Raw genomic sequence first — 25,052 nt, 5'->3', positions numbered from 1 at the left:
TATATTTTATTCATTCACATTCTAAAATCCAAGACTTAATGCCTTGGAGGAGAAGCGAATGAAAGAGAAGTGCACAGGGAGAGGGGGAATGCAAGTAATTGATTGATCGACTTTTCAGGTACTTTGCTCGGTAGCCCCCGGAGGTGCAAAACTCACTTTGACTCTCCGACTCAAAGCCATCGATCTTCTCTTAAAACTCTTTCTCTATATGCACAGCACAGGTAAGCATTACTGAGCGCAATGAAAGACGTACATCGGCGAGCGATCAAAGAGAACAGCCTGCCCTCGACGGCCCGGGGCGGCTGACGCGCGTCTCACCGGGGGGAAGCCGCGCTGCACAGCACGGCGAGACACCTTAACCACGCGCAGAGTCACCTCCAGAGCCCAGAGGGCTTGAGAAATGCGTGAGCCTTCGTGGTGAGAAGGCAACAAAGGGAAACGGGACGATTTCTGCAGGCCGGACCAGCAGATTTGGGGAGGCAACGCCAGCTCCCATGTGACAGCGGGTGCTTTACCAAGCAGTTGCTCTTTGGCAGGACCAGAACTCCCAAGAAAGACTGTTTTAGGGGTCTTTCCAGCCCAGGAAATAAGTAGCTCTCATCTCTTCCTTACATTCACAAATACGAGACAGCAGAATCCAAAGGATCGAAACTTCCAGGGACCTGTACCAAAAAAGCCGTAGGCAGCCTGCAGTTCTCACACCCCTGGAGCTAAGGGCACCCTAACCAGCAGGAAACCCAATTAGAAGCCACAGAGACTGGGATGGGGTGACTTTGGGCAGAGACGGGCAAGACATCCAGCCACAGCACCCAGTCACCACATCTGCCTTCTCCAGCGCAGCAGCCTGGAAGCTGGGATAGCTGCTCAAAGACACTGCAAACGCCACTTTGGATGACGCACGCGTGCGCGTGAGACAAGGGGATGCAGGGATCAACAGGGCCAAGGGTACTGAGCGAACTCCAGAGCCAGTCTGCAGCGAAATCAAACTACGGCTTTGCTTTTTCATTAAATTTTCCATTAAGAACCCACTTGGCTAGGGCAATTTAGACCAGTACATTGCAGCCTTGGAAAGCTGAGCCTTGCAGCTCTGCTCGTTCAGAAGTGCCCGTAATTTCAGGGCCGATGTGCGCTGCAGCTACGGCCCTATCTGCCTTATGCAAGGAGACACAGGTTTGGTCTAATTAGTTCTTTCGACAGCTTTTTCTTAGGGTTTTATTTCCCTCCCCTCCAAAGAAGTGATAAAAGCCTGAGCAGCTATGAGGGATTAAATGATCTCAGGAGAGGCGAACCTGCAGCGACGCAAAACTTGGCTGGCATCAACCAACCCTGTGGCCAAGAACCGCTCCTACCCTCTCCTCCCCTGTGCATCCCTATCCACGAGCATTTAAAACTGAGTCCTTCCAGGAATATCCCAAGAAACAAACCCAGTGCTCATCAGCTGGCGCTCGCATTGGGCGCAAACATCTCCGGAGCCGCAGCTCCCCGGCTGCAAACAGCAGAGTGACTCCTCCAAGCTGCCACTCTCTCTGCAAAAGATGTGATCGACAGCCCTCGGCCTCTGTGTTTTAAGATAAACATGACTCGCAGCCCTCGCGTGGATGCGGGGGAACGCGGAAGGCCAGAGGATTATAGCTCTTCTACAAAGGCTGAGAACAGACCAAGATGAGATAAACAAGATAATTTAAATTGTCAATACCTTCTCCTCCTTCCACTCCCGCCTATTCAAACAAAAACAGCACGTGGGGTAAAACACAGCAGCGACAACTGATTTCTGTGCTGTCCAGGCTGATATATCTCCCTTAGAGTCCCCTGAAACAGCTCCTGGCTTAAATCGGTGTAACCAGAGCAGGATCAGACCAGCTCAGGATGCTGCCAAGCTACATAAAATATTCCAAGCAAATAAAATATACAATAGGAGGTTAAAAGGAATAAAAGCAATCAGGCAGTTTGCTACTAATGAATTCAACAGCAGTAAAGCCCATTCCCTTCTGTTGGTTTTCTATAAACCATTTACAGAATAAATGTATTTTTGAGGTATACAAATTGGCCTGTATTAAGATGCTTGATAAACACTTTCTGGGTAAAGACAGGCTAGGAAAGCCTTCAAGTGCTTCCTGAAATGCTAATAAATTTGCGTGTGCCCTCCTGCCTAACGGAGATGATCTATTTGGGCTGGGGGGTGAGTTAAAATCCTACACAAGGTTTGCCGAAGAGAATGATGGCATAGTTGGAACAAAAAATCCAAAATCCAAAAAGATTGTATATAATTAAATGGAGACACGCAGTACTAGCTGGTTAAACAGTACCTTATATTTACTATGTATACACGTATTATGCTGCAAAAGAGAAGACATTAAAAAAAATTGGGTGATATTGAGGCTAGACGTTTTTCCAGTGCAACCTGGCAAAGCTGCACTGCTTTCATTGCAGCTCTGCCAGTTCGCTCCAGTTGGGGTGCTGAAAGGCTCCAGCTTCGCTATCATTTTAACTGAAAAACGAGCCAGCGTGGAGAAAACAACCTCATCTACCATCTTGCCTTTGCAATGCCTTGTTAGAGCCCGGCTGGCAGAAGCGCATGGTGTTCCGCAAAGGATTACCTCCACTCCGCCAGGCCCTGCTGTGATTTCAGCCCCCAAATCCTGGTTTCTTCCCACCTGGCCTCCTTGGGCTCCAGTGACGTGGTTTTGTCGGCTGGGACCCACCGGAGGCTGCCCGGGGTGGGCAGCGTTGGAGACCGGCTGGGTCATGCCTACACCTAACACCCTTCGTCCCGGTGGCGTGCAGGGTGCTCCGCCGCCTCTGCCATACTTTGCCTCTCTGAGACCACACTGAGCATCTGGTTAAAGCCTAAACACACGCTAGCACATCAAAAAAGCTCTGGAAAAGGAACGGCAGACGAAAAATGATGAAATTTTGCTTGTAGCCAATGGGATCTTACCTTATAATGTTCGAGAGGGAAGCAAAAATTACCAGTCATGTAAGCAATTGCTCTCCCTGACGTCTTTCCTTTCCCTCAGAGAGATGTTTGGAAGTCTATAAAGCAGAAGACAGCAGCGAAAGCACTCCAAGAACATAATGAAATTCTAATAATGGAGCAACTGTGGTGGGAAGAGCAAAGGACAGGCCTTAATGCAAGCAGCAGATGCTGTGCCAGCAAAATTTAGGCTGCCCCCATCTCCCGGGAGTGGATGTGGAGGAAAAATGCTATCGGCACAAGCAACGCTTACCAGGGCACAGAAAAGGAGCATCAGAGTGCACCTGTGGCATCCTTTAACTCTTCAGTCCATCAGCTCTTGCAAATAAGATACAGACTCATCATGTTTTGATAACTCCATGAGAGCCTGTAGACACTATGCTAATTCGTAGGGAGCAGCGTGAAGAATAAGGCTGGACCGAAGGCAGGGAGTTTATAATTGCTTTTTAATATATTTCCTGACTTCATTGTGCATGCGCGCTCTGTCCCATGGGCTGAGCTGGCAGAGGGGACAATGTCAGGGGGAATAAATAGGATCTCATAACTTTAGTCATCCTGTATTAAATAGCATGGCGCAGCACAATAAACAGTGCGACTGGGAAGCACATGCAATAAGGAAATAATTCAAGCGCTGTGCATGCAAATCTTTCTCTCTCGGATCACCCTCATTAATCACCTTGTGCTCATTTATACACTTAAAGAAGCTATAAACAAAGGCAGAGATGGTTCCTCTCATTATTAGTTTTTTTTATTGAGTTAACTTCCAGAATATTTTATAATAAGAGTCATGGCTGGTGATGGAGCTGCCTGCTCCAACCAGCTCATAAAGTTCCTCCTGCTCTTCCTGCCTTTTCGTGATATAGGCAGTTATAGGGAGATGGCGAAGAGGGCGACGCAACGGCAGCTCTATCGTTCCTCCTGCCTTTGGCTCACTCAAGGCTCGGGCAAGCAGCAGGGGTCAACATTTTGCGACAAAGAAAAAGAACTGGAGAAGACGGAGAAGAAAAGGAGCACAGAGCTCCAAGCTCAAAGCCAGACAGTCGTGAAGACCAGGAGGGGAGGAAACTCCCCATAACCTTCGTACGCCTCCAACCTCCCTCAAAAAGCAGCAGAAAAACACGGCACAAAACCCAGCCCGCTTTTCTCCTGCTGAAGGATTCAAGGTGCTTTGTGCGACGAGGCGAGCGCTGTCGGAGGAGGCAGAAGCCCAGCGCCGTGGCACAGCGCGGCTAAGGCAGGCCAGGGACGCTCCGACAATTTTCCGATCCAGCGGACACTCTCTTGCGCAGCCTACATCATTAGGAGAAAGCATTTTCCATTTTTTTGTGACACTCTTCCCATGTCAAAGAACGCGGCCCGCTCTCCTCCCTCTCCAAAGAGGTCACAGCTCATTTCTTAATTATTAACTGCTACCGTTATCTCTATTAAGCGAGGCAAACCCAGGTGGCAGTCCTGAAAAGCAAACCCATTCATCAGGTGTGCTCCGACCTGCCGAGGCGGGAAAAGCACTTTTCCCTTCCAATATTCCTTTTTCCTCCCTCTCTCTCTCAGCAGACGGCCAGGTCTGACCCCGCTCTCGCCGCCCCGAAGCTGCGCCCCGGGGATCCAGCCGCCTCCGGCGAGCGAAGAGGGCGACGCGCAGCAGCGCTAGAGAAAAGCGGCCGCGGGAGACGCCGCCGGGGCGGCCGCGGGCTTCAGCCGGCGGGGAGGGCAACCCCCCCGGCGCGACGCCCTCGCCGCGCAGTCCCTAAATCCAGGACAATATATCCTGGAGTGCCTCGTCCGTAACGCTGTCAAGGAAGAAGATTAAGCGACGTTAACTTAGTCTAATATGAAGCTCGGTAATAAATTTCATTAGAAGCTGCTGGAAACGGGCGACGCTGAGCCGCCGCAGAGTGTCAGGTGGTTGGCAGCGCTAACGTATATCTTTGGGAACTTATCATCTAATTATGAAGGATAAAGCATATTTTTTCAGTGTGGTTACATGCGGTAATGAAGCATGCAGCAAGCCACACAAGATAGATGGGCACTTTCACCGCTGAAGCTGAAAACTTGCTTAACTTAATAGTCTATTTATTACGTTTATTCCCCGAGCATACATGACCTGCTTAATATCTCCCAGTTCGGCCTGGGCTGCACAATTACGACTCCTGCGTCGTATCTGCAGGAGGGGGCCCCAGCAGCGTCGGTCCGTTGGGCTTCCCCATCCCTATGTGAAAGCCGAGTTTCCAGCAGGAAAGAAAAGCCAGCCCCGCCGGAGCGGGACACCAGTGAAGCGCGCTTCCCCGGGGCCATGGAAGCATGGGATTTGGGGGCGCCGGCTTCCCCGCCGCCTGCCCGCCCCGAATCACAATCTTCTGTGCAAGGTCGACGCTTGCGGGGGGCAAATTCTGCTGAAAAACGGGTTTGATGGCAATTTTGCTGCCCGCCCTGTTTAGCCATGCTTAATCCACTTGTCACAACCATTGCCCAAAAACTTTTCTCTCCAGCCGCCTCCAGAGCCATGCGTGAGAGAGAGAGAAAGAGAAGGATGAAAAGTAAACTTATGCAAGGACAGAGGTTTAAGCATCCCATTAAGATTAACTTATCTGCAGTAATTGACTTAACCAGGGGATTTTTAATGCTTCTCAAGGTTTTTCAGAAGAAGATTTTGCAGTAGCCAGCAGTAAAGATGCTCTGAAAAAAAAACGTATATAGCGCAAGAAGTCCACAGCTAAGACTTTATAAGGCGCTGATTCCAGGGGATTTAATAAGAATGTAATTTGTGTAATTAACCATTCATCAATGTCAACTCCATTAAATGAGTGCCAGAAACATTACCTTCACCAGCACAACCTAACAGGATTGGAATATATTATATGAAAAACGAACACTTAGTAGGTTTTTTTTTCCCTCTCCCTTTCCCTGCCTGGGCTCTGTCTGTCATAAGGAGATTTGCAAGGCTGTGAAATAATTTAAAACAGTAGTAAAGGAAAGCGACTAAAGCAAATAGGTGCGTTTTGGTAACTACCCCTCATTACTACGTATGGAAGTTCAAGTCAAAATGTTTTCACTCGGAAAAAGGAGTGACCAGAGGAGTTGCCGTCTGCGGGGCTGGCGAGCCATCTGCTCCGGCGCTGGGAGGGAACCGGCTTGACCCTTCGAGAGGGCTGGAAGGGGCTTTGGGGGGAAGAAACCACCCTCCCCAAACCAGTTTTGGTTCTCTCCACTTGGGGTCAGAGGGATGAATGCCAGAAGGGATTTCAGGAGGCGGCACGGCAGGAGCTCTCACGCATTTCTCGTGCACCTCCACCAGCGACAGGAGCAAAAGCCTGAACGTCACCTCCAAAAGCCCCATCTTCTCCCAGGGGCAGGACGAAGATTTCCCGGGCAAGCCTTCGCGGCGGGAGTCATCGTTTTCCCGATGATCAGCCATTAGAGGGCAACATCGCACAAATGCATCACGACATCAAAGCCCCGCCAGGAGAAACGGGCCTTGAAAATGGGATGGGGGGAAGCAAACGTCCAGAGGAAATTCTTTCCTTGGGAGGCTTGGCGGGGAAGGCTGGAGAATTTTACCTTTGGACAAGTTTAATAACCTCTTTAGATGTAAGAAACAAGGAGGAACTGGGAAAGCAAAGTTGTTTTTTTTCCCCCGTGGTTTTTTTTTTTTGGCTTTTATCTCATTTGAAATGCAAACAAAGACTTTTTAACAACGTTCGTTGAACAGGTCTCGTGGCTCTGATCACAAGGAAGAGGAAGGAAGTGGTGGAAGAGCATCCAGACAGACAGATGGGATGTTGGACAGATGAAAGGATGCTTGCACACCACGAAACACTTCTAGATACTTTTCAGGATAAATTTGCCACTAGAGCACAGAGGAGACTTCAGCTTCATTACAATTAAGAGGAAGTAATGAAAATAAATACCAGTGATATTTAAAGAAGGTGAAACCTCAATGCATCTACAGTATCATCCTCCTAACGGCGCTGAAGAATGGCTGGCTGGCAAAAATTGATTTTTTTTTTTCCCCCTGCAAAAAATTCCAGCTTTCTCATGAAAATTGAAAACTGCCCCTTTTGTTTGTTTTTTAATCTGACGCAAACTAATTCCTCATCTTCTCACCGTGCTGCCTGGCTGGAGGTGGGTAGCTGGCTCCTGCGTCTCGCCCCATAGAGCTGCCCCCGAGACCGCGGGAGCTCGCGGGGAGCGAAGCGCCAGCCCCTGCCTGTCCACCCAGACGTCCTGCGAGGCCCCGGCTATTTTTCAAGACAATTACATTTTTTCCCCCATTCGAAACAACAGCATGTTACTGCTCCGTAGCTTCAAAATCCAGAACAAATCAACATTTCAAGTCAAAATGTCAATTCAAAACAAATGTTTTCATTTAATTTCCTGCTAAAATGTCATTGCTGGTAGGTTATTTTTGGTTGGGGGAAAGCGGAAGGTGGCTTTGCAAAATGAGGACTCTAAATGAAAAAATAAGCCTAGGTGAGAGGACTGTTTCCCGTTGCGTTTCTACACGTGGTCCTGAGACAAAAACGTTCACCCCAAATTTCTTTAGACTTCCAATGAAAGTAAGAAGTTTCCTATCAAAAACACATCCTGGAATTAAGATTTCCTGCTTGAAGTTCCTTCTGGGGAAAACGCGTGGTTTCCACTTGGCTTTATTTTGCCCACTAAAAACGAGGCAGATGGTGCCGTGCCGGGGGGACTCTGCTGCCCGGCGCAGCCCTCTTGCCCGCTCGCAGCACGTATCCGAGCCGTTCCTGGGACCCTGCGCCGGGGTGCCGGCCCTGGATTTTGTGTCCACGAGCAATGAGCTCGTTAGCCCGGTTATCAGGGCCAAACAGACGAGGAAAAGGTCTGAATTGTGGCTCCGGCTTGTTTACGCACAGCAGCGAGTTTGCCCTTTGCGCTATTCCTTTTGCCTAAATGCACACGGAGGCTTAACAGCTCTGCGAGGGTTTTCCGCAGGGGAGAGGAGTGAAGCAGGCACAAACTGAAACGCGGGGCTGAAGCACCCAAAAACTCTGAGCAAGAGGCAGGCGAAACCACGTGACACGCGATTCCTGCCTGCGTAGGCAACAGCGGGGTTGGTGGGTGGGTGAGGCTGGGAGCGGTGAGGCCGGAGCAGGACCGCCGCGGCCGCCAGGTGCAGGCCCCGACACGTCGGGCACAAGCCTCGCGCCACGCACCCAACGGGGCCGGTGGGATGGCCCCGACACCTCCAGGTAGGTGACACCTATGCAATTTGCTGCATCTCTGCCATATCCAGGGTGTTAAAAAGCACCGCGCTGGGGATGCCAGGAACAATCTGATTAAAAACTACCCCGTAAAAGGCACTGTTTATGCCCTCCGGCACCTCCAAGGAGCACAGCACGATGGACAAAGGTTGGGAGCTTCACTTTGCCCCACCTTGGATGCATCATCTTGGACTTTCTTCTGCAAACTGGGGACCCTTGACCTCCTCCAGCGTTTCTCTGCGCAGCTTCCCCTTCTCAACTTTGCGAGCCCTCCACCACCCTCTTTCGCAGGGACCTGCAAAACTGCAGACCCAGCCAAGGAGTTAAAGGCCGTGTTGAAGAGCTCCAAGGCAAGCCAAAGAGCCCCTAGACAACACGTTCGCTTCTTGGCATCAGGCTGCGGTACTAACTCAGGTCCTGAGAGCCCTCGAGCAGCTCTGGCACTAACTAGCCTTGTCACACGCTGGGTTAGGAGTTAGCTCAGCTGTCCCCATGCAGCTCCATCGTGCTGTACAGATGACCCTGTCGAAGGCCCGTGTGCCTCCGAGTGGCTTGAATTTGCCCAAGGCCGTGCAGGGAATCCGACCCGCAGATCCCACGTCCTCAGCTGTAACACTGACCGTTAGACTGCTCCGGCACCAGGCAAGTAATAATTCACAGCTCTGTGCAAGACAGACAGTAATATAGAGGTTGCTATTGAAATCTTTATGATTTGGCTACTGCGAGAATACACATTGATTTGCAAGATTATTATTATTATTACTATTTTATTCCCATTTTAAATCCAGGAGAGAAAGCAAAGTGGAACAGAAGCTGATCATGTCAGATAAAGCACTGAGGAGACAGAGAAGCAGAAAGAAAGATTGGATGCAATGTTTATGAAGTCTTGCTTTTTTTGTTCCCTGCTTTCTATGCCTCTCTGCTGTCAACCCTGGCAATCCAACAACCCTTTTGATTAAAGACGTCGTCGGGCAAGCGAAAAGTGCTGACGGCAGACCAGGAACATCCACAGCCGACACGTCCCGGGAAGGGCCCCCCCATCCAGGCATCACACGCCATCAGCTGCCATCTCGAGCAGCAATTAATACCCAAATGATAAAACGTCAGAGCTGACCCGGAGCAGGGGGAAGCTAACGATGCTGTCAGCCCGCGCTGCTGAGTGCGGGGGCTCCCGGATGTCGGAAAGCCGAGGTGGGGGCTGGCAGCTCTCGCCGGAGAGCACGGGAGGGGAGGGAGCGGGCCGCGTCGCTGCGGGCCAGGGGTCTTTGGGAACGTCGTTCCGCGAGTTCTCAGGCTGGCAAAGGAGGGTGCGAGCGCGGGGAGGGTTGGCTGGCTTCGCTCGGTAGCATCGTTCATCGCCGGATTTCAAAGCGTTCTGCGAATGGCAATTAAAGCCTTCGGCAGCCCAGTGAATTAGGGGCAGCAGAAAGCCCAAACTTCCTTGCTGTTACCGTGCCTATCATTGGATCCCGACTCAACGGATTTCATCAAAGCTTGGCGTAAAGATCATAAGAGGACAGAGAGGCAGCTCCTGCAGTAGGAACAACGGGAAAGGTAATATTTCAGATCGCACACTGGGGACTATTGGAAATACCAGCTTCCTAACAATGCCTCCGACGGCAATTCTGTTATGCCTAGGGAAAAGGAGCAGGGGAGACTCCAGAGGCATAGTATCAAGCCTTCCTCTGGGCATCTACCTATGGCCAGCCCCCGTCTACTCGTCTGTAGAGGGACATCTGGTTATCTGGGCCAGGGAATCCAAAGCACATTACTCCCTTCAGTGTCATCGACTGTAAAACTGGCCTGTCTCAACCACGCAGATGGACAACATCCCATCCCGTCTCTGCTCCAGCGGTCTGAGCCCCTATTTGTATCCCCAAGAGCAGGGAAGAGGCACATCCACACACACCGGTTTGTCCTGCAGCGCTCTGTCCCCAGGGATGTCGGGTTAAAAGACAAGCAGCAATAACAAAACGCTGCTCTCCTAAAGATGGAGACTTATGTAGATGGCAGACATTTAGAAGCCCAGAGATATCCTCAAACCTCCTTCAGGATTCACTGGATATTCATATCAGAAGCAGCAAGAAGATATGAAGCCCCACATGGAGAAGAGCAAACACTTAGAGCAGTGGCTTTTTCTCCAAGTCTACCACCATCAAGTTAATTGCCTCCTGTTTCTTAGGGTGGGCTTGATGCCTGCTCTTCTGAACTGGGATTAGAAATATCTTGGCATCTTCAGAAAGCCAAGGACACACGAAGGCGATCCTAAACCGTGGAGGCGGGGGGAGAGCAAGGAGCTCCCCGAGAGGCAACGTGGCCCAGCAGCAATAGCGTTAGACAGATGCCGTTGCTCTAAGAGCGATGTAGCAAATGCCTGAGCCTGATCTCCGCTAAAAGGAGGTGCGGACGCACGCGACTCGGCTGTGAGCAACGCGGAGGAGCGGAAAGCCTGCCGGGCGGTCACGGGCTCACCCCCGTGAGGGCCATTCTCCAGCAGCAGGGCACTACCCACAAAAAGAGCTTTCTTCCGCTTCACACAAAACCTAGCGGTCAGAGCAGCCCATCCTACCACCCTGCCGAAGCGGCTGCTCAGAGCCACGTCCCTGCACCAAAACGCCCTGATCTGAACATCTCCCTCAGAGAAGAAACCCAAAGGACCCTCCCAATCCAAGCCCAAACTTCTGGCGTGGCGGCACCCCAGAGATGCTAACATGCCTGGAGAGGCTGGAGAAAACTTGAGCGTCCTCCCCCTGCCCTGTGCGGGGGCGAGGAGGCCCGGGGGAAGAGCAAAGTTGTGATTTCATATTCAGCAGTGAAGGATGGAGCAAGAAATAAATACATAAAGGGACAGAGGAGAAGGATTTACCGCCTGCTAAAGGTGCACAGCATTTAAATTTGAGAGATAAATAATTTTATTTATGTTGATGCCAAAGTAAAGAAGATACATGACTTTCTTAAGAATAACTTGCGTCTCCTTGGGCTGGTCAATGCTGAAAGGCATGTAATGATTTTTTTTTTATTTTGATTCTTTTCTTATACTTGAAGATGGATGCGCACTAACGGCATCGTATTGTCAGAGCCGTAAATTAGGCGAGCGGGAAGAGATCATTGCGCACCCTCCTCCCCGTCCCCTGAGCCGCCTCGTCAAACGTCTCCCAAACTCACGCGGCAAAGCTGCACCTTTTCCTTCTCTTCTCCAGCAACGTCTCTCTCTCCCTCTCCCCATCTCAAGACTTTCATAAATTCTCCTTTTTCCACTTCTAACACGACTGTAAGCACACCATTACATAAAGAGTATTGATCGCTAAAGGTTGGCAACCCTCAGGTGTGATATATGGGGAAAACGGGGGGAAAAAAAGAGGATGGAGTGCAACCGAGGGCGGGGGGGGAATATATAGAAAAAGAAAACAAAGAGCTTTGTGGATTTAACCGCCTGGAACCAGCAGCGTGGTGGGGAGCTTTCTCCTGCGCGGCTCCGCAATAGCAACAGCTCAATTATCGCGGAACTTGGGAAAACGACAACGAGCAAACCAAGCGGGGGAAAAAAAGGGGGGAAAAAAAATCACCCGTGGTTGCAATGACTGGTGGGTGAACGCGCCCTGGACTGACTCCCTAACCTTATCTGGTAGCGCCATTCAGGCACCTCATCGCAATTAAATCGGGCAGATACGGCCTCACCTGGCCCTGAAAGAAATGAGGGAAAAGGTAAAAAGCCGGGAGGAGGTGCAGGGTGGGGGCCGAGCAACAGGATGCTGAAAGCTGCTGCCAGGGTTTGCAGCGGGAGCACGGGGGGCCGAGCCTTTGGAGGAGATTTTGGCCGGAGAAACGCGACCTGGAACTGCGAGGGGTGCAGCTAGCGGCGACACGAGGGGAGGGAGAGCCGGAAAGCGCTGCTAAACCCACGCACCGAGCTCCGAGTTTGTTTTCCTGAACTCCTGCTTAAAGAGCATCAGATCTGCGTGCGAGTCCCTCCCTCCCCGAGCGCGGCAGCGGGCTCCGCAGTCTGCCATTTATAACACAGCGTGCAAATAAATAAATAAACCCTCCCACGTTCCCTCTGCGCGTCTTGGATTCGAAAGGGAACCGCACGGTGCCAGATCACATCACGCCAAAATAAGCCTAGGCTTAAACAAGGCTAGGCTGTCCATTGCTCAGCTCGCTTTCCGCTGGAGGGTTTCGCAGAGCCGCCTGCCGCTCGGCGAGAGGGGCCGCGCATCTCCTTGCGGGCTCCGAGAGCTGCCACCGGCGTTTCCGAACCCGGCAGATCCAAGGGCAGATCTCACGCTGCCGCGTTCCGGCGCGCGTCCCCCTCGCTCCTTCGACAGGGAGGATGAGCAAATACAGACGGACGGCTGTTAAGCGCCAAGCGCCAAGGAGCACCTTCAAAACGGGCTCCGGAGACGGGCGAGAGGGCGAGGGCTGGGGCTGCTTTCGCGCCCGCGCTCCCGGCCGTTCCCGCGATGTCCCTTCTCGAAGCGGAGGTGCCCGGGTGCGAGCCGGGCTCTCCCTCCAGGCAGCTCCATCCAGCCACGTTCATAAATGATGAATTCCCTTCCCGCGTCCTGGATTATTTATTGCTTCCCCCATTCCGGGCTTTTTGCTGCCAGCATATTTGGATGTCAACGTAAACCACGCGATTTACTGAATTCTTATTTTATTTATATATCTCCCTGTGTATATATATTTACGGGACAGAAATGAGCCCTCAGGCTTCGGGTTGCCTCTTAAGTCTGGGTGAGTTTGAAGCAAAGGATCTTGACAGGGCTTTTAAGATAGGGCAGAAGGGAAAAAACAACATACAGACATACAACCCAAAACGCAGGCGCGCGTGTCAAAAGCGGCTTTCATCCAAAATGTGCCAGCATCCAAACTTTCTGCGAGTTTGGGTGAAAGGCAGAGAGGGAGAAAGGAGGAAGCGGTCGCTTGGGAAACAGCTATGGAAATTTCCCTAGGTCGGTTATGGGTTTGGACTCGGTGGGGCTCCCTCGTTTAAGCGCCGTCGCTAGGCTCCCGCCACGCTCCTGCTCGCGGGAAACGATCGGCGTAAGAGCGCGGGGAGGCAGAGCGAGCATCGCTACTGCCAGGGGTGGGCGAGAGTTTTCACACAATCTGGCTTTTCCTTTGCTGGGGAAAAAAGCTGATGCAGTAATTCATGAATCATGCAAGTCTTCTGCTTTCTGCTTTCGTTTTTTTTCCCCCTAATTCAAGAAATTCAACAAATGGCCAGTGGCAATGTTTTCCAAACGAAACGACTGCAACGTGAAAAATAAACGTTTGAAAAATAACCCCTCGATGCCAAAACGAAACGTGTTGGCATGGTTGAAAAAAAAAATGGCGCGATCCATCCCAAATAATTCCCCTTTATCTCTTTGGCACTTCAAATATTCAAACTAAAAAACCGATAAACCTGAAAACATGATTAGCTCCTTTTTTCTGGCTGAAATTAGGCTGCAATGAGCTGTTCCCTTCGCCAGCAGCCCCAGGAGCTGCGTGGCTTCATGGCCCCTTCTCCCACCGCGGAGAGAGGCAGCAGCGTCCCACCCACCGCCGCTGCCAAAAGCGGTCGGAAACGGGCCTGGCGCGCCGAAACCCCCTGCGGCCGCTTCTTGCTCTGAATCCACGGAGGGAAGGAGACACGCACAGAAGAGCAATGAAATGCAAAAAAAAAAACCCTGCAAAAGCCGGGGCCGCTTCCTCAAGCGCTGCACGAGACTCTGCCTTTACCGCTGCTCCCACGGGCAGAGAGCAGAGCTGCCAACTCAGTTTATCTCCTTCCGCTTCCTTCGTATTAGATTACGGCCTGCCCGGGTGGAGAAGGGAAGGCGACGGCTGCGCGGGCGCAGGAGAGGCGAGGAAGACCTGTCCTGGGAAAGTTTGAGCAAACGCAAAGTCAAGTGTGAGAAAGGTCGGGGCGAAGCGGCTGAGAAAGGAAACAGCGGCGCGAGCGTAAAGCTCCTAAGCGGAGCGCAGATGGGAGGGAGCGGGTAATCTTCTGGAAAAGCCTCTAATTGCCTGCCCACACTAATAATTTCGGCGCGCGCTCCCCTCTGCCCCCCCCGCGGGTAATTACGCCGTTCCATCTGTCTATCAGCAGGTTTTTTTACAGCTCCTTACGGCAGCCGGGCTCTCGTCCTCGCTGCGAGCCGAGGTTTTTCGAAGATTTAAGAACGCTTCTGACACATATCCCAGAGACAAGGCTCTCGGGAGAGCAAATCCCTCTCCTAGGCCTGCTAAGACTCTATTAAAAAAGTCATATAATCTCTACGAGCTCCATTACGGTGTCAAAACAGGAGATAAGAGGAACAGCGGGGGGCTTAGGGGGGCTGTTTGGTTTTGCACGGTTGGTGTTGTTTCGGGGGGTTGCGGGTTTTTTCTTTAACCCTTCCTTTTCCCTTTGTTCCCATCACCGTACCCAGTAAATCCGGCTGATCTACAGCAGCCGAAACAGCTATGCACCACCGGCGGCCACATGCGCTGAGATAAAAATATACGTGGCGGCACTGGCGCGTTATAGGTGTATGCAGAGAGTCCGGGAGCGGGGAGGGTTATTTGCAGGTTGTTTTCTCCCTCTGCCGCCTGCTCGTGCCCCTTTCCAAGGACAGGCAAGCGAGGAGCAAAGGGAGCTGCCCGCATCGGGGGCCGGCACCGCGCGGCGGCCACGAGCCTCCCCGTGGCGCTTCCCAGCCCCCAGGAAAAGTGGGTTTCCCCAGGGCGCCCTCGGCATGGCTGGTCCTGGTCCCTGAGCTCGCTACCTCTCAGCTCGGTGCAACCCGGCCGCAACCTTCGGATGCGTCATGGAGGAGAGCGCGCGGCTTCGCTGCGTTTAGAAGACAACCCACAAAGGCCATGGTCATCCTGGAACGGCCTTTGCAAGAGCCAATGTGCATCACTGTGTCTCTTTGCCAAAAAAAAAAAAAAGTAAAAAACATAAACATATATAAAATCACGCTGCATTAAGCATAAAAGAGCTGTTTGAACAAGGTAGCTATAGTTAAATTATCTCAATGAATTCCAGTCATTTCGCACCATCAAGGCTCATTTTTCAATATCATGGTCCTTTTGACAATAAATGAATTGCATGATTTGCTTTTTTTAGACTCCCTTTCATAAGGAATTTCTCCATGCGGCACATCAACAGCTATCCATCCACCCACCCATCCATCTGCAGAGACCCCTGAACGTCGAGCTGTCCTGCTGGAGCACACCGGCCTCCTGGGCTGGCCTGCTTCCCAGAGGAGATGCCGGGGAGGGATGAGAAAGAGCCAAAGAAAGGCAAAAAGTGTTAGAAACAGCCATGTGCTGAAAAACTACTATTAGTCTGAGCTAATAGGACAGATCCACCACCCCCAGGTGGGGTGATAAATGGGGCGGATTGCTTCAAAAATTTAGGGCTACCCGTGAGCCGACGAGCAAGGGAATCCAGGCCACTGCTGACACCGGAGAGCTTTTGGCAATCGCAAAAGGGAATCGAAGCCGGCAAAGTTACGCTGCTATAATCCCCAAGCAGGTCGTGTTACTCCTTCCTGAACGCCTGCTTAGGGTTGTATGTCTCACCTAAGGTGAATCGGTTCAATGGGCAACAAGCCTTTCCCACGGAGCCAAGCTGTGGGATACGTTTCCCACCCGAATCTTTCTTCCTGGCCCCTCGGTGTGCGGCCTGCACTGCTTTGGCTCTATCACGCTCCAGTTCTCGGAGGCGGGCTGAGAAGGGATACAGGAGCAGCCTGGAGAGGAGTCTTTCCATATGGTACAGTTGCTATCACAAACTAAGCGACTGTCGATGCTCTTCAATCGATAAGCGTGTGCCCACTGGAGAGCTGCACCAGCTGAACTAAATCTAGTTCCGGTTTAGTGTTTTTTTTCCTCTCCCCCACCCCCCCAAATGATTTCGCTAAATCAATACAGCAATAACATGCTGGCTCCTGCTAAGCTGCACGCTGGGAACCCGCTTGGCGAGAGGTCCGGAAAGCATCTGATTTGCAAGAATGGGACTAGAAGAAAATGTAATTTTCACCAACTTCTGTTCCACCAAAGCTTTCCAGAACCTGCCTATTTTACCCATGGAGGTGAGCGTATTCCCATCAAGGCTGCACTGGTAGGATGACTTGAGAGAGTCCCCTATGAACAGGGCTTCTGGGGGCTTTCTTTTGGTCCAGACCAGTTTGTTCAAGCTTTTTTTCTGGGATAGCAAACTTTGGAACAGATTCTCTTAATCCATATAACTAATTGGGTGCAACAGCTCTCACAGACTATCAATAATCATTTTTCCTACTTCTCAGCAGAACTGCACATTCCCATTTCCAGGTGGAGAAGGAAACGGGAACGTTTCCCTCCAGGTTAGGACTTACAGGCCTGGGACTCTTCTCCTGTAAGCACCCACTCCCAGCAAAGGCGCTTGAGGCACCTAAAGGCCCCCAAAACTATTCCCCGCAGCGAGGCCAGCCCAGAGTTCACTCCGTCACTTGTTTTTGCCCTGTCTGAGCCGAATTCAGCAGCCGGGCATCAGCCGGTGGCCGGACCGCCGCAGGGACCGCAGCCTGCCGAGCGTGGACGTTGCAAAGCATCCCGCGGCCGAGTTGCGACGTTGAGGGAGAGGCAAGGCTGCCCCGCGACGTGCCGCGGCAGGCTTGCGCTTTCGCTGCCCTGTCCCACCGTTGCTCTCACGCAGCTGCTTTGCACATTTTAAGGAGGAATTTTGCACTTTAAAACATCATCCACCTTCTTCCCGACCGCCACCTCTCCCGCCGCGGGAGGAGGGGGCTCATTAACCTACCACCGCCTCGACCCGCTTTAGCATCCCCCCTCCGCACGCACGCTGCTTCGCATTCACGCTGTGCCTACGCCGAGGCAACGGCGCAAAGCAAAACAGCCTTTAAGAGATGTAAATTACACATGTATATTTTAAGGCTCCTGGAGTGGCCTTCGTGTAAATAGTAATACGCCGCTTTGGCATGCAGAGTCAGGCACAAGGGAAATAAAGATACGGCAGCCGGCTCGTCTTCACCCGAGTGTTTTGCATCAGTTTTCGCCCCGGGTGTGAAACGCTGGGGAGCAAAGAGGAACGCGGCACCTCTGCCTCTCCAGAGCACCTCGAGGGCAGCCCTTCCCCACGCGCTCTGCATCCATCCCTTCCCGCGGGGAGCCCGAGCACGGACAGCAGGAGAACCGGAGCTAGACTCACCGATGCCAGGCTCAGCCCGGGCTTACATGAGCGCAAATAAGTCAAAGGAGACGGAGGAAAATACTCATGACCACCATCGTCCTCCTCGGCAAGACGCAGGAAAGCGCTTAGCGATCTGCGATGCAGCTGAACGAGTGACGAGCGCATGTGTGACGAGTCCCCTCGAAAGGAGGGACGCCGCAACCTCCCCGGCTCTGCGCTCCCCAAGCAGACGACGCTAAGAAACATAACGGCACGCGTGCCCAAAGAGCATCGGGCCAAAGGCTGCCAATGGGCAATTTTGTTTTTAAAACACGGCTCCCAATGACTTTGGCTTTCGCCTCCAGCATCATGGCTTAAACCTTTGCATCCATTGCCCCAGGTTGCGTGACATTGCCTGCAGCCTCGAAGCCATCAACTGCACTCGCCACGCGCCCACACATCTCCCCAACCTGTAATATATATATATTTATCTCTACAGTTGTTTTCTTTTTCTTCCCCCTTGATAATGTTTATCGCATTTTCTCCTGGCAAATTGCAGTGCTGCATTGCTTTTGAAAGGAACTAAATGAGCCTGTGAAGTCAAGCATTGGAGAGTATCAAAAAATCTGAAATAAATAATATCAGAATAACGATCCTCTAATAGCACAGATTGTTTGTTGCTATCGGTTATTTATTTTTTTTTGCTGTTGTTGTTTGCGCTAAGAGAGCGCCCGGTTGGGATTCTTATTTCCTTTTTAAAAGATGCATTAAAAGGGGAAGTAATTAAATTTCGATTAAAGCCAACAGCGGCTCCCCTGCCCAGCCTTCCATTTCTTTGCAATGTGAAAATACGCCCAACCGCAACGTTTGCAAAGACGAAGCTGACCCTGAAGGAACGGAACGGCTCGGCTGCCTGGATAACGGAAACGAAAGCCTGTTGCCTTGGGATCAGCAAAACAGACTCGAGCCAGAGCGATAGCCAGGGGCTGCTGCGAGCGGCACGGTTCCCAGCTCTCGACGGGAAGACGTTGCACCACGGACACCAGTTGGCCCCGTGCTTAGGAGAAGCCAAGGGAAAGGCACCTTGCTCACGCAGCCATCGGATTTTTTACCCTTCTGCAGATCTCCAGCACTGAGCTTTTATTTTTACCAGTGCTGACCGCGATTTTTAATGAATGCATAAAATAAAGTAAAAAGTGAAGCTGGTAATTCTCTCCCTAACGCCGAGAAGCAGGATGCTCGGTGGCGGCGCCTGCCCGTGGATGGGAACAGAGGTTTTGCGGCTGGCGTCAGTGAAATAACTCTCCCCAGAACGCCAGCTCTCCTAACGAAACGAGGACGAGCCCTGAAGCTCGAGCGCGCGAGGGAGCTCGGGGAAATCGTTCCTTAAATGGCACTCGCCATGAATAACCATCACCTTCCATATTTATTAAGGCACAGCCTCTCCTGTCTCTGCCTTGAGACACGGGCTGGGAACTCCCGCTGCACCAAGGAAAGGCGGGGGAAAAAAATAACCCACATGTAATTAAGTGTCTCAAGTAAAGAGTTGATTTAGATTTAATAAGAATGTTATTCTAAGTCAAACAAATGCCAATTGATTATTAAGAACCTCATTACAGAAGTGTAACACCTGTCACAGCCGTTCTTTTTTCTTTTTTTTAAGCTGCAGACTTGTTAAATCTCAATAAATACTCCTTTAATAATTAATTAGCATTTAATTAATAGACAATAACAGTCGAGGAAGCTTGGTGTATCCTTCTGTACGGAGCATTAGCTGCTCGAGTGCCGACACACGAAGCAGAGGAGGACTCAAGTCTGAGTCTGCTCCGGCTGGCGTAGGAAGACTCACGTATTCAGTTTGCAAGGTGCTGAGCACCTTTCCTGCTACTGAAATCAGTAAGGAAGGACAGCATTCAGCACCTTTCGGGATGGGGCCCTGAGAGCGCGGCGCCAAGATGCCCGAGCGGATGCCGTGGAAGCTTTTTGCACTACAACACTTCTCAGAGGCGGACACAGCTCTGATGATACCAGAAAACCTCATCGTAGCCTTGCCAGATTTGCTCAGGCTCGGGGAAATAAAACCACAGCAGCCCAAAACAAACAATCAAAAGCCCAAGGAATTATAGGGATTTGTTTTGACGCTTGAAGAAAAAAAAAAAAGGGGAGGGAGCTTTGTCCCCTCCCCGGTTTACTTTTCATTTCAAGATACCCATCCCTCCTACTGAACCCTGTGTACAAACACTGGTTGCTATGAGAGAATATCTGAGCTGCGAGTTGAGCAAAATGTTGCATTTGAGCTCAACCTGTTTTTTTTGTTGTTTGTTTGAGACTGGTTGGTTTGCTGAAGAAATCACAGAGAATGTTCTTTAGGGTCTACCCCGGGCAAACTCTTCCCTAGCCCTGTCCCCAATTTCTTCCAGCGTCGCGCGAACTGGTTTTTCTCAGTTTCTTCTTCAGCGTCTCTGCCTTCCCGGGGGCCCTTGCACGTGTCGTTTAACCGCACGCCTCATTCGGCTGCAGCCAGACTCACCCCAGGTTCGATCCCGCTGGACAAAGCGCGGCTACGCGGGGTTCCTCCTCCCGCCCCGTCGATCTCGCGGGGCTACGTCCCCAAAGAGGGAACCACGGCGGTGCGACGCAGCCAGCTGTGTCGGCCGCTGACTCCAGCTACGGCGAGTTGGATTTCCCTCTGCTCTGCAAGCACCGTCCTCCAGCCCTGCCAGAGGGAGCCTCCACTCAGCAAGGGGATCTTCTCCAGAATTAGGGATGATGGAGCACGACTCCATGGGGCTCCAGAGCGCAGAGACGGACTAGACAGCAAAGTTTTGGGAGGAGAGGTGCCTCGGGCTCGGGGCACGTTGCTAGCTACGCTCACAAGAGCCCGACGGGTTCGTCTGGGGCACGGACCCCTGCCCTGCCCTGCCGCTTGCCGTTCTGCCCCTCCCGCGCCTCCGTACGCCGGGTTCGACTGCGATCGCAGCCTGGGGAGAAGCTGGCTGATACGGGCAGCGGACGGTCGGGGCGTGCTGGGACGCTCCTGTCGCCGGGCTAAGCGCTGCCCGCTGCAGCCTGCACGGCAGGACGCGACGGGGTGGCAGCGCGGGGGGCTCCCAGGGTGGCATCGCTCTGCTGTCACTGGCACCCGGCCGCACGTCTAAGGCAGAGAGCCAAGAGCTGCGCCGCGCCGGGAGGCGGAAAAGAGATCGACGGCAGCGTGGGGAGAACGGAGACGGCCGTGAATATTCATGGGGCAGGATTCCTCCCGTCACCGCTCTCCGTGCACGGCTGGCGGTGCCCCCGCGAAGGGAAGGGAACTGTCAGGCATCAGCCAGGAAGCTTGGGGTGTCAGGAGCCGCTGCCTGAGACCTGGCACGTGGCAACGCGAATGGGGCTCTCGAATCACAGAACAAATTACCAGGAATTTGCTTAGCACGGGAAGCTGCAGAGAATCTGCTAATTTGCAGCTAAGCCCAAGCGCGGGTGCAGTGCAGGGCTGGGGGGCACTGCGGGCACCGTGCACAGGGCCGGCGCTCCGTGGCCAAAGGGATGTGGGATCTCAGCGCAGACCTCGAAACCCACCAGCATCCTGAGCGCCCCCATCCCAGCTCGCGCTTAGCTCGGGAGCGTGGAGGCACCTGCCAGCCCCTCTTTGCTTCTCCTTCCCTTCCCATCCTCGGCACTGTACCCCCTCCGGGTACGGCGTTTTCTCCTCCCAAGCGCTGCCCACCAGCCTTTGAGATTCCTGCCTTATCTCTAAGCACTGCAGTAGGCAAAAGGGTCCCGCTTTCACGACGAAGCCCCACGCGCACATGAAAAGCTCCCCGTGCCCAGAAGAGCTCCTGCAAGCGCCTTCGAGTCTCTGCACTGTCACATGCTGGTCCCGAGACACCTGGGGGTCTCGGCTCCTTCCTCGGCATCGACGGGCCGTTCGAGCCTCCCTGGAGCGACGGTTCCCTCGATCCAAGCAGGCTTTCGGCTCCCACGCAGACAGACAAGGGACCTCACGGCCAGCTGGAGGTCTCCTCCAAATGTGCCCGTTCCCCATCAGGCCAACAGGTACCTCAATGGATTTGGCTAGCTAAGAGTTACACAGTTATTTCCTTTCTGATTTATGTAAACTCCAGCACGGCGTCCTAATAAGAAATCAGTTCCTGTCATCATCTTTATTTCTTATGCCGAGCTGCAACACTAAAACACTTCACGGTGATTACAAATAGCAAAGTTATTTTTTGCCAAGCCTTCGCATCAGAACTTAATAGCATGGTGTAATGCCACCCCGTGCTGATGTGTGGCATATTTAATATCCATCTTTCTTAGAAATAACAGTGCTCTGAAATTAGAAGGGACTTCAGCAGCAAAATAATTAATGTGGATAACCATCATAAATGCCACAAATGGAACAAATACAGATGGCAGTGAACCATGATTGCTAATACTCTAACCTGTTGTGACAGAACTTAAAAAATTGAAACCCTCTTCCCCAGAGGCCACTGAATGGAAGTTCAAAAAAAAAGGGGGGGGGGGGGAGGCTGGAGGGCAGTTCTTTAATTGCATCATCCCTTCTCATTCCCGGCCCCCCCAGGCCGCTTTGCCCACGCTTTGCCCGTGCTCCCGAGCCTGCTGCGCCCCGTTAGCCTGGCACTCTCGTTACAAGCAGGCTTTTAAGCACAAGGATACTCGGGCACGGGTTAGGATGGGAAGTGGCGGGAGAAGGAGCCGCGATTCAGCACAGTCCTTGAGCTCCCACTCTGTGCTTGGACTTTGATACCGAACCGGCCTATTCAGCTAGTGGCTGGTATTAAATCGAATCCACCTCATAAACCCCTTTTTCTTGAGAGACTTCTTGCCGCATGCCCTCATCACCTCTTCTTCAGAGAAAACATCCCTTCCTGCGTCTATCTGGTGTATGCTCTTTTGGGCTAGGCACCATCCGGCTCTGAAGCACGGAGGGCTGCTTGAATGTGCCTTGAAAGATGGGGAGAGAGCCAGGAGAACGGCCAAATTAGAGGGCAGAGCCCCTGGGTAAAGAGGGGAGCTGCACCGTGCAGGGGTGCTCAGCACGGCGGACGGGCAGGTTCACGCGCTCAAGGCAGGCTAATTTGAGCACTGCCTGGCACAGGGGTTGTCGCTCCCCTCCCTGAGACGTTAGTCCGTTCTTTCAATTATCTCACTAAAATAAATAGCAAGGGAATTAAAGGATTTTCTCGTTGGTAACTGTATGCAAACACACCAAACCTCTCTTGCTCGGGCTGAACGTCCACCCGCATCCATCGGGTTGGGACTCAAGGACAGTCTGCAGCGCGGTCCTCGCCCCACTACATCACATTACGCAGGGCAACGCATTGCACGCGGTGTAATGCCACAGCACGCACGGAGCGCTCCCCGGCAAATCCGGGAACGCAAGGCTTGGGCAAGTCCTTCAGGTTCGCTTCCCCCTCGCCAGCCTCACCGAGGGAGAGGCTGCATGGGGTGAGCTCATGGGGGACATCTCTCCCCCCGCGATAGTCCCCTCGCATTTGCGGAGCACCTCTCAGGCAGGGGACGCCAGGTCCAGGATCGTTTCCCCAGTTTTCCCCCATCGTTTTCCTCTTTCTTCCCGAAAGAGTCACTTTTAGGGGCTGAACGACACTTTAGACTTCAGCAGCACCAGCAACACCACGTAAATGCCCAGGGCACCAGTGACAGACACCGCACTAATGAAAAAGCCCTGCAAACGCCTCTTTGCGCAAAGCCCCTCCAGCTCCACGCAGACACCAGCAGATTGCATCTCCTGGCGTTTGCTCTCCAAAGCCTCCATTCAAGCATCGCAAAGACCAGGACTCCCCCTGCTCCACGGCTGCAGCACGCACACGACCCAGTTTCAGGCCCGAGAGCCGAGTCACCGAGAGCAGCACGGCCCCAGCAGCACAGCCCCAAGCACGGGACACGCACCCCTGCTCTGCATCTCCGGTACCTGCCCAACATCTGATGTTTCAGGATTAAACGGTACTCTGGGAGCTTGGACATAGTCACCTGCTGTAGCCCAACCTCTGATGGACACAACGCATCACGGGTAGGTTGTCTTACAGCTCCCTTCCTCCCTGGGGCAAAATGGGGACCTTGCCCCTAAAAAGCCCTGAAAAAGGCCCAGGGTAACGCAGAGGGTTTCAGAGTCCTGGCTGGCTGCTTAACAAAGTCAGCCCCTTCTGAATTTTTAGCAGAACCGGCAGAGAGGCTGCTGTCAGCGACTTCGCAGACTCAGGAGCCGGCTGGAAGTGCAATTTCCATAGTATCTGTTTTTCCCTTTGCTAGAATTGCCACGCGACGCCCAGCAGGTCAACGGGGGACCATGCTGGGTGACAGGTATGCATACGGGACAAGGGCACGATGGCCTTCATTGCCTCGCAGACAGAGCTGACGGTTGGCATCTGGTTTAGCCCAGTTTTCCATCCACCAAACAGCCAGCTCAAGGGAAGACAAGCAGAAGTATCTGCACACCACGGAAAGCAGAAATCATCGGAAAAAGGACACTGCTTTTGTAGCAATTGCTCCCCCTGCATGGCTGCGGTGCTGTGGTTTGACAGTCACCCAGTCTAACTTACCCCGCCAAGCAAGAAGGAAGGTGTTTTTGCACCTAGCCAGTCCCGCAAGAGGAAGCCGGGCTGCCTGCCCGCCCGGCCCTTGGAAAGCACCCGAGCAAGCGAAGAAACCCGAGCCAAAATAAAAGCCAAAGCAGAAAGCAATTTTCATAACTCATTCGCCTAATGGACAAGATAGGAAATGAGTTAGCTGGCAGATGGGTACCCTAGAGGTACACCGGTTTGTCACTCTCTATAAGGTGGTTCAGAGAAACCGCTGCACGGCTTCACTCTTTCCGCCTGGGAGAGGGAAGGGAAAGCAAGCCTTGCAGATCGCCATGGGCGCCGAAAGAGCCCCCTCCCGCCGGAGGGCAGGCAGCGGGAACTAGGCCACTTCCCGCGCTGGCTGTGCAGGTTGGTCCGCTCAGCGCGGTGCTTCTGCAGAAAGTTCCCTTTCTCCTTCCTTCCCAAGAGTTTCCGTGGTCCTCGTTAAACTATTTGTACACAACAAAGAGGGAAGAGCGGAGCCGGCCAAGGGTTATTTATTGTGCCGGCGCGAAGTCACTGAGGCAGGAGGCTAGTGCTAAGCGTGACATCTTATGATGTATGGGTTAGGACAGCTTGGTGCTGAGAATGCCACGAAGTATTAATCTCAAGGAGATGCTGCTGAACTCAAGAGAGACTTAACATCGGCGCAGCGAGATCAAAGATATGATATCTCTGGCAGAGCGCGCTATCAGAAGTGATCATAAGAAAAACAAAGGGGTCATTTTAGTGCCTTGTGCATTAGCAGAGCGACTCGTAGCCTCGGGGCAGAGGCAAACAGCAATTTCTTCTGAACCAAACCAACGCGCACATGGGATTTTTTGACATTTCTTTACATCTCATTGTGGGCTGCCAATAAACGAAGGCATAATAATGTCAAATCGGTTTTCCTTTGTAGTTTGTGAGCTGCCCTCACTATTTTTTTTCCCTTTCAGAGCTTTCCAGACAGCCCACGATACAAACTCTTAAAACCTCTAAATGCAAAACTTCAGCAGTAAACGAATGCTTAAGCATCTAGGTCAAAACAATATCTGCATGCTGGGAAAATTCTGATAGAAAGCTTTCAGCCACTCTGTTTGCAAGGCGGGGGGGGGGGTGGTAGAAATTCC

General features: G+C 52.3%; 1 protein-coding gene across 3 annotated transcripts in view; it reads right to left on the bottom strand.

Moving 5' to 3' along the window:
• The window catches only part of KIRREL3 (kirre like nephrin family adhesion molecule 3), a 368,368-nt gene that overhangs the window by 190,193 nt on the left and 153,123 nt on the right, over positions 1 to 25,052 (bottom strand). The window lies entirely within an intron of this gene.

This window comes from Apteryx mantelli, chromosome 23 (assembly GCF_036417845.1).
Source record: "Apteryx mantelli isolate bAptMan1 chromosome 23, bAptMan1.hap1, whole genome shotgun sequence".
Lineage (NCBI taxonomy): Eukaryota > Metazoa > Chordata > Aves > Apterygiformes > Apterygidae > Apteryx > Apteryx mantelli.
The sequence above is the reverse complement of the archived record's forward strand: the minus strand, read 5'-3'. Positions and strand labels throughout refer to the sequence as shown.